Here is a 20,359-nt window from a genome sequence, read left to right on the forward strand (position 1 = left end):
TCCGATGCATATGACGGAACTGGAACTTCTTCACAATTGCAATATCTGATCAATGAATATTATTTTGTCATTTATAGCTTCTATCACAATACTGTAAAATTTGGGGTCAAAGCCTATATGGGACTGAAAAAACCATTCACCACACGCTTGTAAATTAAATTATATCTACCACCTCTAAAATTTTCCACGGCAAACCTTCCAACAGCTTGCACTTCTTCATCATTGACATGGTCGAATCTTACAACAAAGTCTAATTGAGCCTCCCTCTCTTAGGAGATAGCTTCGAATCAAATTCTTTAGTTTGGACAACGGTTGCATTGTTTTAGTCAAACAACCAAGACTAATGTATTACCAATAGTATAAACATTTTGTACGTGTATTTTCTTACATATTAACAATTGTATACAAATAATAATTAAATTTATGAGTAGAAGTTTGGATGGAGTTTTATTAAATAGGTAATCTTAAATTATATCTAAAAATATATAAGATTTTTTTTTTCTTTTTATATACATTTAGGAGAACAAAACAAAGATTCAAGAAGATGTCATTCATGCCATGTTTTAATATTTATTCTTTCTTATTTCTCAAAGATTAAAAAAAAAAAAAGAAGTTATCCTCCCTCAAATATGGTTCGTTATTTGATTATTTTCTCTTGAGTGAATTTTAAGTGAAACATATTCTCTATCCAAATAATTGCAAGATGCAAGCTTCACACTAAGAGGAATCAAAGTCCCAAGTATCAACGTCCTTAAGTGTCAATTTTTATTCTCCATCTCAACATAAATTAAACTTATTTTCGTGAAGATATCTATTTATAAAAGCAAAATATCTCAGAGTCACAAAAATAAAAAAGAGATATAGATACTAGACATAAATATGATACCAAATAGATATGGTAACATGCCATTCTTAAAAAACTAGGACACCGATATGACAATGATCCATTAATTAAAAAGAATTATTTCAAAAAATTTATCAATTTTATATTAGAAATAAATTCATATAAATAAGTTTATATATTTGTATACTTAAAAAAAAGCTTAATGTACGTTTCACTCTTAAAATATATTCAAAGTCAAGTGTCTGATACGATGGATTATAAATTTGTAATGTATCCATTGTATTAACAAGTGTTCAGTACATGCCCAACACGTGTCAGATTAGTGACACTAAGTTATTCTCATACTTTCTTTACACCCATTTAAAGTAGTTTGAAAACTAGCGCGTCAAATATTATAATTGACTAACTACAACTTCAATTTTGTGCTTTAAGGATTGTTTTGACCAAAGAGAAATAAAATCGTTAATTTAGTACATGGTAGCAAAGATGGACATGAGAATGAGTTATTCTCATATGGAAATAAATTTAACCTTAAGTTATATCTCATATCCTCTTTTAACCAATTATTTAGTTTTGTTTAGTATGTTTTAGAAAGATAAGTCCATCAATAGCAAAAAAATAAAATAAAATAAAATAAAATAAATAGAATAGATTAAATTAGCCCCAAAAAAAACATAAAAGATGGATCGATTAAATTGGCTAATTGCTAACATAATTAAAACAAAAAATGTAACAAACACACCCAAGTAAGATTAGGAACACAAGTAAAAAAAAAAAAAACACAAACAGCCAGAAATCAAGATTTGGAAAGTGTTAAACAGTTTTGATATATAGACATTTCAGACTTTACTCCTGCAATAATCCCATGAAATCTAACACTAGAGCATCATAAAATTTAGAGAAATGATTGAAATTGATGTCATGTTCATATAGGTTGGCTTTAATACAAAGGACAAATCGAACTTTCTTAAGGATAAATTGGGGACACCAACCTAAGCTAATCAGGTAGGTGGCCTTACCATCCGTATGGTTATATTTGATGTTGACTGTGCCCGTGGTTCTGCAAGTGTCATATATATTGATATGTGTGAAATATTTGTGAATCGATATGCTTATGATATGTTATAATATGTGAATTGTATGATAATACTTACGGTACCATGTGTTCAATGGTATATTTGAGATGTGATACGAGAAGGATGCAATAAACGTAATGTAATGATAGAAGTAAGACATGTTCATAAAACGTTATGGTTTGGTTACGTATCGAAGTGCTATGGGTATGACAGATTGATAAAAACGATATGGTTACGATGGATTCATAAGACAATACGATTAGGTTATGGGTAGAAAGGGATAGGATTATGATAGATTGATAGAACGATAGCGTTGCGATACGTTCCTGTAACGTTATGACTAAGGTACGTTCAGGTAACAACACAACTATGATATGTTTAAGGACGTTAAGGCTATGATAAATTAGGGAAGGATATAACCACGAAGTTTTTACGATATGATATGATTATGATATGACATGTGAAGGACGGATATATATCCAACAAGTGTCAAAGAGGGACGTGAGAATAAATTATTCTCAAGCTTTCTTTACATCGGTCAAAGAGTATTTGATAAGCTTTCAAAATTAAGGGTTTTCTTTTTTCTTCTTCCTTCCTTCTCCCTTTTCACGTTTAATTTTTTTTTTTAAATAAAAAAAAGTTTAATGTGAGAATGAAGAAGTTAGAAAGGAGAAAGAAAAGAATGTAATAAAACCTTTCCGTCGGTAGGAATGGAAATGGTGAATGGGTCCTTGACGATAGTCGACCGCTATATTCTAGTTTTGGATGTAAGTGATGATTATCAGCAATATGAGTTGTGTCAATACCACACCGTTATCAAGAGGAAGTAAAGTAGAGTAGAATAGATCAAGCGATCCATTTGTTGAGAGTACTGTAAGAGGCACACAAGTAAGAATGTTGGATATAACTACTCTTTCACATCTGAGGGATGAGTCTCATAGATCCAACTATAATATCAAAGAAACTTGAGGTGGTAGTGATTGCTTGCATTGGTGTCTCCGTTGTATCCCAGACACATGTAACATGATTTTTCTTGCTCAAATATAGCTTCATTTGTCTTAAAAGTTCACTTTTGAGTAATCCTGGAAGGCTTCTTAATTTGCAGCCTTGGGTGAAGATGATCACTTCGAGGTGGGTTTGTTAGTGAAGATGCAATTATATAATCAGGGTTTTATATCAATGGTTCCATTTATATCTATAAATGAAATTTGTGGTGTATTTTTTAGAAATTGAACAATAATCATCGGTTATTTGGTTACCATTCTAAAGAAATTCAACTTTCGACCTTTTGTGAATGCTCAAAGCTACTTGCAAAGTACTGTCGATTATGATCCATAATACTCACCGACTCAAAATTGAGGTTTGTTCATGTTTGAAAATGTGACAAACCAAAAGACAAGATGCTAATTAATATTGTTTGTGATTGTTGTTGTGAATTCTTCATCTTTGAATACATATTTTGGTTGGCTTATGAATTTTTCCATCTTTTAAAAATATTATTATTTTTAGTTGGGGCTTAATTTCATAATAGGCGATTGAATCACAATATTGCAATATTTTAAGTTACTTTTAAGATTAAAGGTCGATGAATAAAGTAATTACGGCAAGTTCTTTTTATGCATCTTATTTTGATCTAGCACATAAATGTTTCCTAATTATTATTATTATTTTTTTTTATGAATTAGGTTATGAAGATCATTTGAATTATAAACGCTTTAATTCAAACAATATTTAATAACTAATCATTTTAATATTATACTCAAATATACTAACAAGTACTAGTAACCTAGTCTCAATGACATAAAGAATACAACTATTATCTAGATCTGTAAAGAATTTAATTCCAACCTATTCTAATGGACAAACGCTTTATTAGACTCTATTGTAAGATTTCACTTCATCAATTTAAGTAGCGTTTAACTACAACTATAAATATCAAATTCTTAAGTATTCATGAACAAAATCGGCCTAATAATGTCTCTTGAAACTATTTACCAAAGGTGTTAGAATGAGCCGTGTGGAAGGGTTGCCTTTAGATGCTTTAGTACCAATTAAGGATGTCAATATCCTAGTAGTGTAGAATGCAAGAAGGTTCGTAGTTGAAAAGAATAACGAGAATAGTGGACATCGTTTCATCTACAAGCGTGTGGTGAACGGTCTGGTTGGTATGACTAGAGAATGTCGTCCTCGCAGAATTTATATTATTGTGATAGAAGTTATAAATAACGATGATATTCCTTGGTCTTTTATTACAATGGTGCAGAACTTTCTTTTTGTGCATGTGATATATCCATAGCCACCTACTCATATGCTCTCATCTTTTAAAGAAGTTCTCGAGTTCCTTGTTCACAAGTAGCAATACAACTACTAGAATGCTATCTCTAGTTATAATTAGCCCTCTCTCTCTCGAAATATATGTGTGTGTGTTTGTGGATGTATTACTCTCTTTTATTAATGAAATATGGCATAGTCATAATGGTATTATGAGTATCTTTTCTATCCCTCCCTTCCTTATCGCTATGTAAAGAATATGAAGATTATAAGTAAAAGTGTACGAGTAATTTGTTACTTTTAAACTTAAAATGCTTATAATTCAATTTATCTTTGTTATCAACAATAATTATCAAACGGTATATAATTTTGTCCAAGTAAGGTCGCTTCTCATTCCCTGTATGATATCATAACACAAAATCGAGCGGAAGGGTAATCGAGCGGAAGGGTTAACGATAAAATGATAACAAAAACACATTCGTCGAACTAACTATAAAGGAAGGGTTGGTTGGAAACCATGTCTATACTTCTTTGCTTTAATCACAGGTAACTAAAGATATATAAGAACAACAGAATATGGCATGCCCAGTCAAAACATAAAAAATTTATTGCCATGTTATAGTTAATGAATATGGTATGCACAAAGATCTGATGTCGCACTTCATGATTGGAGACCAATACAGTGAGCTATGGTCATCCATACCGTCCTTTGGTCCAATTATGTCAAGCAAATGTTGCAGCAAGCAAAGAGTTTTTAATAAGTTCGCTATTGCAAAGAGCTCAGTTTAAGGCACAAATGTCTCTTATGTGAAAGGCGCACCAATTCAACAAGATTTAAGTAACCATGAATAAGACAAATGATACAGCTTGTAAACGAAACGATGTCCATGACTCTTGTTATTTTCTTCCACTACAAACCTTCTAGCCTCTTGCACTTTTTTGTCATTGACATCCTTAATTGAAATTAGAATTGAAGGAAACACTTCTCCACAACTCATTATGGAACACCTTTAATAGATAGTTTCAACAGATTTACTTTGACGAGGAATACTTTAAAATTCGATATTTATAGTTCGACGCTACTTAAATTGATGAAGTGAAATCTTACAATAGAGGTTAATAAATCGTTTGTCTATTAGAAGAGAGCTTGGAATTAAATTCTTTATAGTTGGGATAAGAGATGTTTTAGTCAAATGAAGTATACGTTTAGTTTTAAAATAAATTAATTTTTTAGTTTAAAATAAATTGATTTTTTAGTTTTAATTTTAGTCCGAATAAATTAATTTTGATGTGGTGTGATGTATTTTAATAAAATTAATATTAACTTAATCAATAATAATTTGTATTTTTTTTAATTATAATCTAAATTAATAAAATACCATTGAACTTTGCACTTTATCTAAAAAAAATACGGTTGAATTTAAAAAATAAAAAAAAAGCTTCGAAACTACTCTTTAACTTTCAAAAGTGTTTAAAAAGAGATAGATGGGGAGAAAATTGAAGGTTATTTTAGGGGAAGGTTTTCAAGATACGTATAAGATCCTGAAAATATAACAAGAAGTAATATCCTAGCTTAAGATCGCGATTAAGAATCTACTAGTAGGCTACTTACTAAGTTTTACTCACTCCATGTTTATAATTTTTTTTCAAGTAACTAAGAGTTGGCCGGGGATGAGAGTGGACTTTGGAGTGTGGGCCATGGACTAAGCTCTGTTTTTAATCTAGTATTTTTTGTTCTTCTTTTGAGTTTGCTTCTTATTTTGTGTTTGTAACGAGTATGTATATGTAACACCCCAAAAATGAAGAAAATTATCTCCCATGAGAATAAGCCACTCATGAAAGACCCAAAGCATAGAAAGGAAAAAAATTAAAGGATTAAGCAAGAACAAAGGACTTAGCCCAGTCACTCGTGACCCTAACAAGTGATTTCAAGGAGTTAAAGGCCTTTTGAAAAGGATTGGAAAGGAAAAGGTAAATCAAAAGGGCAAAAAAGTAATTTTATCAATTATCAAGAATCTTTCCGGATTTGTAATTCCTTATCTAGAAGGAATCTCAAGATTCAAAAAAAGAGAAAAATGATAAAAAACACGATGAGAAATTTGTAAAAAAAATTATGGATTTTTTGAGAAAAATAATAATAAAATATTCGGAAAGTGGCAAATTACAAAAATACCCCTAGAAGAATGGATAATTACAGAAATGCCACTCTAATTAGAATCAGAGCATCTACCGTGACCATTCGAGCAAAATCTTTCGAACTAAAATCTCAACCGTCGGATCTCCTTCAAAATTTGATATGATCTAGAACAAACACGCACAGATCATCACATCGAACGACTAGTATTCAAAGCCAAGGTCGGTAAGGCTATGATCGGAGTTGATATCTCCAAAAAATTATCCAGAAAGTTCGATCTCTAAATAAATAACGAAGACTCTGGAGTTCTTAATGTCGGTTTAAGCTCCTCCTATAAAGTTGGAAGTAGGAGCAACAATACGGAATAAGAATCGAGAAAGGTCGATCCCGCAATTGAAGGCAATAAGCGTTTAGATTGTGGGTCTCCTACTCTCAGATTTCTTCCAAATTCGAGAGCAATCCTCCACCATTTCTCTTCAAACTACTAAATAACGAAGAATCTGGAGCTCTCAATGTCGGTTTAAGCTCCTCCTATAAAGTCTGAAGTAGGAGCAACAATACGGAATAAGAATCGAGAAAGGTCGATCCCGCAATTGAAGGCAATAAGCGTTTAGATTATGGATCTCCTACTCTCAGATTTCTTCCAAATTCGAGAGCAATCCTCCACCATTTCTCTTCAAACTTATTCGTACAGTTTCTCAACAAGATTACCCACAAGTTCTATGATGGAATAGAGTGCTGAAAGTGCCCAGAAACTATTCCCCCAATTCAATCCGCCATTGAAGAACTTCAAGAAAAACTTGAAAATTCAATCCGAGGATACATGATGACTCATCGAGCAAGAATGATTCCAATCAGTTTATGCACCTCCAAGGAATGCTTCCATAGAAACCACGAAGAAAAATAACCTCAAGAGCGTGCCAAATTGAAGGAAATAGGTTTCAAAATTAAATTGGGGATAAGAGTCAAAATTCCTATCTACGATCTCTTTTCCTTCAAATTAAGGATTCCTCTAGCTTCAAAGGAAGAAGTTGAGTAAACTTGATGAAGGACTCGAGAGCTGAAACGTCGTAGAATAAACTACCCACGAGATCGAAAATCTGGCATTTCGAGTGAGTTGTATACCGGGAACGATTTCTGGAAATTAAGGTCCTACACTCAAAGACGTTCCTCCAAACCAATTCCTTTAGCCTGAAGATAGGATATGGAAGAGGTTCAATGAAGAAATAGGGCCTTGAAACCCCTAGAATCGGCTANACTTTGTGTGAAAATGCTTCCACTAAATCATGTTACTAACTAGTTGGTTTGGTTCGGTTCAATTCTTTGGTCGACTAGATTGAATCGACCTAACTCAATTAAACTCTTGATAATATAAAAATCATAAGTTTCTTAAATTACGTTAACTTAAAAGTTTAACCCCTAATTTTTTTTAGAATGTTTAGCTTTGTGTCTANTGTGGGTCTCCTACTCTCAGATTTCTTCCAAATTCGAGAGCAATCCTCCACCATTTCTCTTCAAACTACTAAATAACGAAGAATCTGGAGCTCTCAATGTCGGTTTAAGCTCCTCCTATAAAGTCTGAAGTAGGAGCAACAATATGGAATAAGAATCAAGAAAGGTCGATCCCCCAATCGAAGGCAATAAGCGTTTAGATTATGGATCTCCTACTCTCAGATTTCTTCCAAATTCGAGAGCAATCCTCCACCATTTCTCTTCAAACTTATTCGTACAGTTTCTCAACAAGATTACCCACAAGTTCTATGATGGAATAGAGTGCTGAAAGTGCCCAGAAACTATTCCCCCAATTCAATCCGCCATTGAAGAACTTCAAGAAAAACTTGAAAATCCAATCCGAGGATACATGATGACTCATCGAGCAAGAATGATTCCAATCAGTTTCTGCACCTCCAAGGAATGCTTCCATAGAAACCACGAAGAAAAATAACCTCAAGAGCGTGCCAAATTGAAGGAAATAGGTTTCGAAATTAAATTGGGGATAAGAGTCAAAATTCCTATCTACGATCTCTTTTCCTTCAAATTAAGGATTCCTCTAGCTTCGGAGGAAGAAGTTTAGTAAACTTGATGAAGGAATCGAGAGCTGAAACGTCGTAGAATAAGCTACCCACGAGATCGAAAATCTGGCGTTTCGAGTGAGTTGCATACCGAGAACGATTTCTGGAAATTAAGGTCCTACACTCAAAGACGTTCCTCCAAACCAATTCCTTTAGCCTGAAGATAGGATATGGAAGAGGTTCAATGAAGAAATAGGGCCTTGAAACCCCTAGAATCGGCTACCCAATAAGAAATCCTTTGTTTTATCTCCAGCGATAAATTAGATTTTGGATGAACTTTGGTAGCGCATATCTTAGGCTACGATCCACAAGAAGTTATCAAATAAATCCCTACCCTTTCTTGTAACATCCATCTTTAAGTTTCACGAAGAAATCGAGGAGAGAAACGCTGTAAATGTGGCTGTACAGGCCGAGTTTCAGATGGCGGCGGTGCGAAAAATGCGCATCTTCTTCCTGTTCAAAGGAAGAAAACAATGATACGGCGAGTTCAACTGAACTGTTCAAGTCAACTCAAAATTTGACCTTTTCTCAAGTTTTCTCAGTAGATTTTATCTTATGAAATGTTGTATGAATCCTTATGCCAAGAGGTTATAGATGGTAATGAAGTTTGGGAGTTATTGGAAAACTTTACTTAGTGAAACCAAGATATGGGAGAAAATGCTCATCACGATCCATATGACTTTACCTCCTAGGATAACTAAAGTGGTATCCCTGAAATAATAGATTCCCCATATGTACCCTTGGTCTCTAATAGATACTACGTGCACAATATCATGCTGGGCTATTCCTAAGAACTTATAAGTTTCAAGCTTGACCCAAGACGTTATGCATAAACCTAGGATCACCAGGAATCCAAGAAAACACCTAGGTTAATGCAAACATCATGCTTAACAAGTTGCTAGGATCCATGCCTGAAGTAACCACCTATGCACTCAAGGGGAGAAAATTAAGAGTTACTTCGGAAGAGTTTTCATGGTTCAAATACGATGCATGACATGAAAACCTCTAAGGTTTAGTTCCTGAAAACGAAACAAGAAGTCATATCCTAGCTCTCAAGGTAAGGTTTAGACATGCTCCAAATTACCAACTATTTTCTGTAAGGTCTATTTTATATGACATGAGAATAAATTCAAGATTTCAAGTTGGTTGGAGCAAGTTCGGAACCTAAAACTTTTTATGGGTTCAAATGATTACGTTACAAACATACAAGATTGAGAACCAACAACAATGCCTCAAGTCTTGTGTTGTATTTCCTTATTCTGTGTTTTCGCATCAAGGTCATTTCATAAAGGTCCTACCGGGAGTTGAACCCACGTCGTTGGATTCAAAGTTTAAAGTGCTAACCACTACACCATAGAACCCCTTGTAAAAATTATTTTGGAATGGTTTTCCTATTTTATGCAGATTCCACAAGAAGAGAGATCCTATCACGAGTCAAACTCAAGTTATTGGATTCAAAGTTCTAGAGTTGTTTTATCTAACTCGTTGTGATCTTGAGCACCTTTAGAGTGGTTGCAGAAGTAACCCTCCAATGTTTATTGAAGCTCATGGAGAACATGTAATTTTATATATTTCTTATAGTTAATTTATATATTGTTGTATATTACAAAAAAATTGAAATAATACTTTACATCCCCGTCTTCCTTTCTTCCATGCAAAACTTAACATGAAAACTATATTATTTCAATATTCACTCGAGAAACAAGGGGTGAAAACTATATTATTTCAAACCCTCCATTATTGTTTCTACTTTGTGTGAAAATGCTTCCACTAAATCATGTTACTAACTAGTTGGTTTGGTTCGGTTCAATTCTTTGGTCGACTAGATTGAATCGACCTAACTCAATTAAACTCTTGATAATATAAAAATCATAAGTTTCTTAAATTACGTTAACTTAAAAGTTTAACCCCTAATTTTTTTTAGAATGTTTAGCTTTGTGTCTAGTTGATCTCTAAATGCTTAGAAGTATCTAATAAGACTTCTATTTAAGAAACTTTTCTCTATAAAAGATGTAAGACTTCAGGTTTATTATTAAAGAATTTCAAATGAGTGATTTGATATATCATAGAGGACAAAATATTTATTTATTTCAAATATCTTAGGTTGACCCTAAGTATTTTGAATATTATTATTGTGAATTACTAATGACATTAGATTGAATCTCATTAATAACAATATCCCAAAACTCAGGTAAATATGACATCAAAATTAATACTTTAATTTCATCTTCAAAATTTATTTCTACTTAACTCAGTTGATTAATAATCATAATAGCCACCATGCACAAATATTTACAACCTTAGAAGGTAAAATGATATAGAGTAAAGGAGAAAAGTACTTAAAATAGTTTCAAAATATAGAAAAAAAAATAGTAGGAATTGGTCAAAGTCAACATCCATTGATCACTTATTATGGCACAGCACAACACATATGAGGGTAACATTTTTTTTTATTTCTCTACTATATTAGGCCCTTTGATTTATTGGCTTTACAAGATGGAGACATGAAGTTTTCTATGTTTGAAATAAATTGCGTTGATTGTGTTGGCTTATTGGCCCTTGATCTCACATTAATTAATTTCAATGAATTAATTATTGATGTTTTGATGATAACAAACCTACTTTTAATTATTAACTATTTTCAGTTTTTTGAACTGTCCACAGTATAAGGTCGGGAATAACGATTACAACAACTTTTCAATTACTCAAATCAGAGCTAAAACGAAGAAATTAGAGTCGAGACAACATACCCGACGTGATGATGTGGCAACAAAATCAAAATGATGGACAAATCAAAATATATCAAAGTATGACATTTATAATATTGGAAGAGTAACAAATGGTGGAGTTTTTCTTATTATTACATTTCTAAATAAAATTATTTTTACAAAATATAAATTTGAATATAACCGTTACTCACATCGAATTTTATTATTACTATATTATATTATTATATTATTATATTTTAAAATTTTTGTAGTTACTCACATCATTTTTATTATTATTATATTATTATATTTATAATAAATTTTGAATTTCATTTGACCGTTACTCACATAACTTTTTATTATTATTATATTATATTACTATTATATTAAAATTTTGAAATAAATGAATTTAGAAAATTTTCTTATTTAATTACTTTTAATCTCCACCTTCCATTATTCCTAACACAATCCAATGGTCAATATTCAATCCTACATTTTGCCACTTTTCTCCTCTATATAAACTCATCTTCCCCACATTTTTAAAACACACAACTTACATACACTCTTCAATCCTCATTTGTTCAAAGTCTCCATTGTTTGTTGCTCTCTCCAAGCTTACAAGTTTATTTCTTTTCATCTTATTCTTGAGAGGGATTATTATTATATTGTGAGGAAATAGTTGTGAGTATCCCAAATTGTAAATCTACTCTTTGAGAGAGTTGCGGTGTGTTATTATCAAACTCAAATACTTGTATCGGTTTGATCCTGCGCCGTGGAAAGGATTGAGTTTGCTCTTGAACTCGTAAAAAGAGCGGTGTACCGGTTTGGCTCTGATCCGTGGAAAGAGTCGGAAAAGTTCTTTATTCAAATTCCCAAGAGGCGCTTGGGGAGTGGAGTAGGTCGAGTTTGACCGAACCACTATAAAACTACGGTGTCATTTTCTCTAACTCTTTCCTATTTAATTTCAAGATTATTATTATGATTTATTGCATGTTCTACTTGATTATTGTTTTGACTTGAATTATTTTGTTTTAGTAATTATCATCTTCTACTTATTTGTAAAAAGTTTTATCATTAGAAAAAATAATCAAGTTTAAACACTTTTATCGTTAAAACCCTATTCACCCCCCCTCTAGGGTTGCCATACCGATCCAACAATTGGTATCAGAGCAGGTTGCTCCTATAGATTTTTTATCTAAACTTTATTGTTTGAGCTTATGGCAAACCTACGTGTTAAAAATGGTTTTAGTGAAGGACAATCAACTTCTAGGCCACCTTATTTTGATGGAACAAATTATACATGTTGGAAAGCTAGGATGAAAATTTATTTGCAATCCGTTGATTATCAATTGTGGTTAAATGTTAGTAATGGTCCTTACATTCCAATAAAAATTGTTAATAATATTGAGGTGCCTAAATTAGAAAATGAATTTGATGAGCATGATATGAAAAAATGTTCTTTGAATGCTAGTGCTATCAATTGTCTGTATTGTGCCTTAAGTAATGATGAATTTAATAGAGTATGTATGTGTTCTTCGGCATATGAAATTTGGAAAACTCTTGAAGTAACTCATGAGGGAACCAATCAAGTTAAAGAAACAAAAATTAGCATGTTAGTTCATAATTATGAACTATTTAAAATGGAGGAAAATGAACCTATTGGTGATATGTTTACTAGATTTACTAATATTTTAAATGCTTTGAAAAATCTTGGAAAAGTATATTCTACTTCCGAAAATGTAAGAAAAATTCTTAGGTCTCTGCCTAAAAGTTGGGAGGCAAAAGTGACGGCGATTCAAGAAGCAAAGGATCTCACAAAGCTTCCTTTGGATGAACTCGTTGGTTCTCTCATGACACATGAGATTACCATGAACGGGCACATGGAAGAAGAATCCAAAAAGAAGAAAAGTATAGCCCTAAAGTCCATCAAAGTTGACTCTGAAGATGAGGACGTCCTTGATGAAGATGATGTCGCCTACTTCACACGTAAGTATAAAAATTTTATTAAAAGGAAGAAACAATTCAAAAAACATTTCACAAATCAAAAAGAGTCAAAAGGTGAAAAGAGCAAAAACGATGAGGTAATATGTTATGAATGTAAAAAGCCGGGTCATATAAGAACGGATTGTCCTCTCCTCAAATCATCTAAGAAATCCAAGAAGAAAGCAATGAAGGCTACTTGGGATGATAGTGATGAAAGTGCAAGTGGAAGTGATGAAGAAGTAGCAAATTTTTGCTTCATGGCTCATAGTGACAAAGAGGATGAACAAGAAGATGAACAAGAAGATGAGGTAACTCTTGAATCTCTTTCTTATCATGAATTATTTAAACTTGTTGATGAGATGACAATTGATTTAGAAAAACTTAGTTCAAAGTATGTTGTGCTTAAAAAGAAATATAAGACTTCCATTATTGAAAATAAGTCTTTACTAAATGAAATTTCTTGCTTAAAAGAGAAGGATCATAATATCGTTAAAATTGATGTACCTTGTGAAAAGCATGTATTTGATTGTGATGAGAAAAATGCATTAATTGATAAAGTCAAGTCTCTCGAGCATGATTGTTGTGAAAAAGATAAATTAATTAAATTGCTCAAAGAAAATGAATCAAATAATTTGCAAGAACTTGGTAGGGCTAAGGAATCTATTAAAATGTTAACAATAGGTGCTCAAAAATTAGATAAAATACTTGAAGGAGGTAAGTCATATGGTGATAAAAGAGGATTAGGCTATATTGATGAATGTTCTACACCTTCAAGTTCTAAAACAATATTTGTTAAAGCATCCCCTATCTTGTCTAAATCTAACACATGTAAATTTGTATCTAAGTATGATAAATCTAGATTTGTGCCTATATGTCATTATTGTGGTGTTGAAGGTCATATTAGACCTAAGTGCTTTAAATTGAAAAATTCTCAAAATATTCATTTAGGAAGAAAAGTTTCTCAAAATACAAAGTTTAACAATGTTTTAGAAAATAATTTTTCGAATAAAAATAGAATACACAAATTTAGTCCAAGAAATAAATTCTTGCATAATGTCGTTTGTTTCTCGTGTGGTAAGTTTGGACATAAAGATTATTCTTGTTACTTATCTAAATACAATGTCTTTAATATGAATGCAAATATGAAATGGATTCCTAAATTTGTGAATACTAACTTTCTAGGACCCAAACAAGTATGGGTACCAAAAGGTCAATTTTGAATATCTTTGTTTTTAGGTTTGTTTGAAAGCCTCCAAGAAAAATAAGTGGTACTTGGATAGTGGTTGCTCAAGACACATGACGGGTAATCCATCCAAGTTTGTGAATCTTTCCAAGAAGGATGGTGGCTTAGTAACCTTTGGTGATAACAAGAAGGGTAAAATAATTGGTAAGGGTACTATAGGTAATGACTCTTGTACTCTCATTGAAAATGTATTGTTAGTTGATGGTTTAAAGCATGACTTACTTAGCATTAGTCAATTATGTGATAAAGGTTTTAGAGTTGTATTTGATAAGAATAATTGCATAATTGAAAATGCTAGTGATAGAAAAGTTTTGTTTGTAGGAAATAGAGACGATAATGTGTATACTATTGATTTGAATGATTGTCCTACAAATGATAAATGTCTTTCGGTTTTGCTTGATAACTCTTGGCTATGGCATAGAAGACTAGGACATGCTAGTATGTACTTGATTTCAAATATTTCAAAAAATTCATTAGTTAGAGGTCTTCCTCAACTTAAATTTGAAAAAGATAAAATTTGTGACGCTTGTCAAATGGGTAAGCAAACTAAGTCTTCTTTCAAATCTAAAAATATGATTTCTACTACTAGACCTCTTCAACTACTCCATATGGACTTATTTGGCCCTTCTAAAATAGCTAGTTATGGAGGAAATTATTATGCTTTTGTGATAGTGGATGATTTTTCAAGATTTACTTGGGTTTTGATGATAAAACATAAGAATGATGTTTTGAAAAGATTTGCTAGTTTTGTAAAAAGAGTTCAAAATGAAAAAGGGTTTTTAATTACTAAAATTAGGAGTGACCATGGAGGAGAATTTAACAGTGTTGCCTTTGAAAAATTTTGTGAGGATAATGGTTTTTCTCATGACTTCTCCTCTCCAAGGACTCCTCAACAAAACGGTGTGGTTGAAAGGAAAAATCGTACTTTACAAGAATTTGCTAGATCAATGTTAAATGAGTATGATTTACCTAAATATTTTTGGGCGGAAGCCGTTAATACCGCTTGTTATATTTTAAATAGAGTTTTAATTAGACCTTCATTAAATAAAACTCCTTATGAACTTTGGCATAACAAAATTCCAAATGTTGGGTATTTCAAAGTTTTTGGTTGTAAATGTTTTATTTTGAACAACAAAGAAAAGCTTGGAAAGTTTGATTCAAAAACGGATATTGGTATTTTTCTTGGCTATTCATCTACTAGTAAAGCTTATAGAATTTTCAATAAGAGAACTTTAGTTATTGAAGAATCTATGCATGTGGTATTTGATGAATCTTGCAATAATATTTCTAATGAGTCTATTTGTAGTGATGATTTAGAAAGAAATTTTGGAGATTTACTCGTTAGTGACAACGGCAAAGAAATTGTTACGAGTAAAGAAGAGGTGAGCTTAAAGGAAGAAGGTTCTTCATCAATGCCAAAAGAATGGAGGTATGCCTTGTCTCATCCCAAAGACTTGATTCTTGGTGATCTCGAACAAGGTGTGAAAACTCGCTCTTCTATTAATTTATTTAATAATCTTGCTTTTGTTTCTCAAATTGAACCAAAAAGTCTTAAGGATGCCGAAAATGATGAGTTTTGGATTTTAGCCATGCAAGAAGAGCTAAATCAATTTGAGAGGAACAAAGTTTGGGAATTAGTCCCTAGGCCATCTAATACTTCTATTATTGGAACCAAATGGGTTTTTAGAAATAAAATGGATGAAAATGGGAATATCATGAGAAATAAAGCTAGGCTTGTAGCTCAAGGTTATTGTCAAGAGGAAGGCATAGATTATGAAGAAACTTTTGCACCCGTTGCTAGATTAGAAGCTATTAGAATGTTACTTGCTTTTGCTTCTTACAAAAATTTTGTATTATATCAAATGGATGTGAAAAGTGCATTTTTGAATGGTTATATTATGGAGGAAGTTTATGTAGAACAACCTCCCGGATTTGAAAATGTAGAATTTCCTCATCATGTCTATAAGTTGAAAAAGGCTCTTTATGGCTTAAAACAAGCTCCAAGAGCTTGGTATGATAGACTTAGTAATTTTCTTATTGGGAATGATTTTAAAATGGGCAAACTCGACACTACACTCTTTATTAAGATTAAAGAAAACGATATGCTATTAGTGCAAATATATGTGGATGATATCATATTTGGTTCTACTAATCCTTCTTTATGTGAAGAATTTTCTAAATGTATGCATAGTGAGTTTGAGATGAGTATGATGGGAGAACTCAGTTTCTTTCTTGGACTTCAAATCAAACAACTCAAGAATGGTATCTTCATCAATCAAGAGAAATACACTAAAGATTTGCTCAAAAGATTCAAGTTCAATGGAGGTAAGATTGCAAGAACTCCCATGAGCACATCCACTAAGCTTGACAAGGATGAAAAAGGTAAAAGTGTGGATATTAAAGCTTATCGAGGTATGATTGGATCTTTACTTTACTTGACCGCTAGTAGACCCGATATTATGTTTAGTGTATGTCTTTGTGCTAGATTTCAATCTTGTCCTAAGGAATCTCATTTACATGCCGTTAAGAGAATATTTAAATATTTGCTTGGAACTATTGATCTAGGATTGTGGTATCCTAGAAATGTTGAATTTAAATTGGTAGGATATTCTGATGCGGATTTTGCCGGAAGCTTACTTGATCGTAAAAGTACTAGTGGAACTTGTCAATTTCTTGGTAGTTCCTTAGTTTCTTGGTTTAGTAAAAAGCAAAATTCGGTTGCCTTATCTACTACCGAAGCGGAATATATTGCGGTTGCTAGTTGTTGTGCTCAAATTCTTTGGATGAAACAAACTCTTTGTGATTTTGGATTAAAGTTTCATAGTGTGCCTATATTTTGTGATAATACAAGTGCTATTAATTTAACTAAAAATCCTATTCATCATTCTAGAACTAAACATATTGACATTAGACATCATTTTATTAGAGAGCATGTGCAAAATGGACATATTATTCTTGATTTTGTAAACTCTAATAATCAACTGGCCGATATTTTCACCAAGCCATTGAATGAAGAAAATTTTTGCAAAAATAGGCTTGAGCTTGGTATTATTCGTTGTGATATATCTTGAATTTTATAATTTTTGAATGCATGTTTTTAGGGGGAGCCATTATGTCATTATTAAATGCATTCTCTTTCAATTGTTCATTTTGATGATTACAAAGGGGGAGAAAATTAAGAAAAATATGTTCTAAATTTGTTGTTTTATAATTTATGAATCATTTACTTGGTGTGATGTTTCATAATTTCTTGAGGCATTAATATAAGGGAGAATATGCTCTTGAGTGAAATTTATGATAACATATTAGTATGTATTGATATTATTACATGGATGGTGTATTATTGGTTTTTATGAATTTTTTTTGAAATGGTTTGTCATCATCAAAAAGGGGGAGATTGTTGGCTTATTGGCCCTTGATCTCACATTAATTAATTTCAATGAATTAATTATTGATGTTTTGATGATAACAAACCTACTTTTAATTATTAACTATTTTCAGTTTTTTGAACTGTCCACAGTATAAGGTCGGGAATAACGATTACAACAACTTTTCAATTACTCAAATCAGAGCTAAAACGAAGAAATTAGAGTCGAGACAACATACCCGACGTGATGATGTGGCAACAAAATCAAAATGATGGACAAATCAAAATATATCAAAGTATGACATTTATAATATTGGAAGAGTAACAAATGGTGGAGTTTTTCTTATTATTACATTTCTAAATAAAATTATTTTTACAAAATATAAATTTGAATATAACCGTTACTCACATCGAATTTTATTATTACTATATTATATTATTATATTATTATATTTTAAAATTTTTGTAGTTACTCACATCATTTTTATTATTATTATATTATTATATTTATAATAAATTTTGAATTTCATTTGACCGTTACTCACATAACTTTTTATTATTATTATATTATATTACTATTATATTAAAATTTTGAAATAAATGAATTTAGAAAATTTTCTTATTTAATTACTTTTAATCTCCACCTTCCATTATTCCTAACACAATCCAATGGTCAATATTCAATCCTACATTTTGCCACTTTTCTCCTCTATATAAACTCATCTTCCCCACATTTTTAAAACACACAACTTACATACACTCTTCAATCCTCATTTGTTCAAAGTCTCCATTGTTGGTTGCTCTCTCCAAGCTTACAAGTTTATTTCTTTTCATCTCATTGTTGAGAGGGATTATTATTATATTGTGAGGAAATAGTTGTGAGTATCCCAAATTGTAAATCTACTCTTTGAGAGAGTTGCGGTGTGTTATTATCAAACTCAAATACTTGTATCGGTTTGATCCTGCGCCGTGGAAAGGATTGAGTTTGCTCTTGAACTCGTAAAAAGAGCGGTGTACCGGTTTGGCTCTGATCCGTGGAAAGAGTCGGAAAAGTTCTTTATTCAAATTCCCAAGAGGCGCTTGGGGAGTGGAGTAGGTCGAGTTTGACCGAACCACTATAAAACTACGGTGTCATTTTCTCTAACTCTTTCCTATTTAATTTCAAGATTATTATTATGATTTATTGCATGTTCTACTTGATTATTGTTTTGACTTGAATTATTTTGTTTTAGTAATTATCATCTTCTACTTATTTGTAAAAAGTTTTATCATTAGAAAAATTAATCAAGTTTAAACACTTTCATCGTTAAAACCCTATTCACCCCCCCTCTAGGGTTGCCATACCGATCCAACAATTGGTATCAGAGCAGGTTGCTCCTATAGATTTTTTATCTAAACTTTATTGTTTGAGCTTATGGCAAACCTACGTGTTAAAAATGGTTTTAGTGAAGGACAATCAACTTCTAGGCCACCTTATTTTGATGGAACAAATTATACATGTTGGAAAGCTAGGATGAAAATTTATTTGCAATCCGTTGATTATCAATTGTGGTTAAATGTTAGTAATGGTCCTTACATTCCAATAAAAATTGTTAATAATATTGAGGTGCCTAAATTAGAAAATGAATTTGATGAGCATGATATGAAAAAATGTTCTTTGAATGCTAGTGCTATCAATTGTCTGTATTGTGCCTTAAGTAATGATAATTCAATAGAGTATGTATGTGTTCTTCGGCATATGAAATTTGGAAAACTCTTGAAGTAACTCATGAGGGAACCAATCAAGTTAAAGAAACAAAAATTAGCATGTTAGTTCATAATTATGAACTATTTAAAATGGAGGAAAATGAACCTATTGGTGATATGTTTACTAGATTTACTAATATTTTAAATGCTTTGAAAAATCTTGGAAAAGTATATTCTACTTCCGAAAATGTAAGAAAAATTCTTAGGTCTCTGCCTAAAAGTTGGGAGGCAAAAGTGACGGCGATTCAAGAAGCAAAGGATCTCACAAAGCTTCCTTTGGATGAACTCGTTGGTTCTCTCATGACACATGAGATTACCATGAACGGGCACTGTTGGGTTTTATGTCCTAAAACTCATAGTTTGTAAACAAAGATATATTCTATTTTCAATAAAGTTATTATTGATGTTTATTCAGTAAAAATTGTTATTGAATAAAGTGAACTTTACGATCATTAATCTAAATCCAATAAACTAAGAACACTCTGGCTATAGTATGATTACTTGAACTATATGTAGAGACATAAGAGTGGATCAAGTTCAAGTATATAGTCAAAATGATCTATAGTATAAGGATAAGGCTGAGTACCTTATTCTGGGGACACTATGGATGCGGCCCACTTTTGTATATGATATAAACAATGTGATCACTAAATTGTGCATGTGGAGACATGTGAGTGGGGGCGTCCTATGCAATGAGTATTGCATAAGATCGGACCATGAAGAAAACCACTCTCACTTTATAAAGTCGTTTACTGTTGAGACTGATTTTCTTTTCATTCGATAACCTAGGTAACTCGGTTTTAATCCTGAGCTAACCATGAACTCCTGTTTATTCGGAATTATCCTTAGATTTGCATGGGTGAGAGTGGCTCTAGTTCGCCGACTCAACAGGCCTCCCATTTCAGGGGTAAGACT

Source organism: Cucurbita moschata, unplaced genomic scaffold (genome assembly GCF_002738365.1).
Source record: "Cucurbita moschata cultivar Rifu unplaced genomic scaffold, Cmos_1.0 Cmo_Scf00046, whole genome shotgun sequence".
NCBI classification, from domain to species: domain Eukaryota; kingdom Viridiplantae; phylum Streptophyta; class Magnoliopsida; order Cucurbitales; family Cucurbitaceae; genus Cucurbita; species Cucurbita moschata.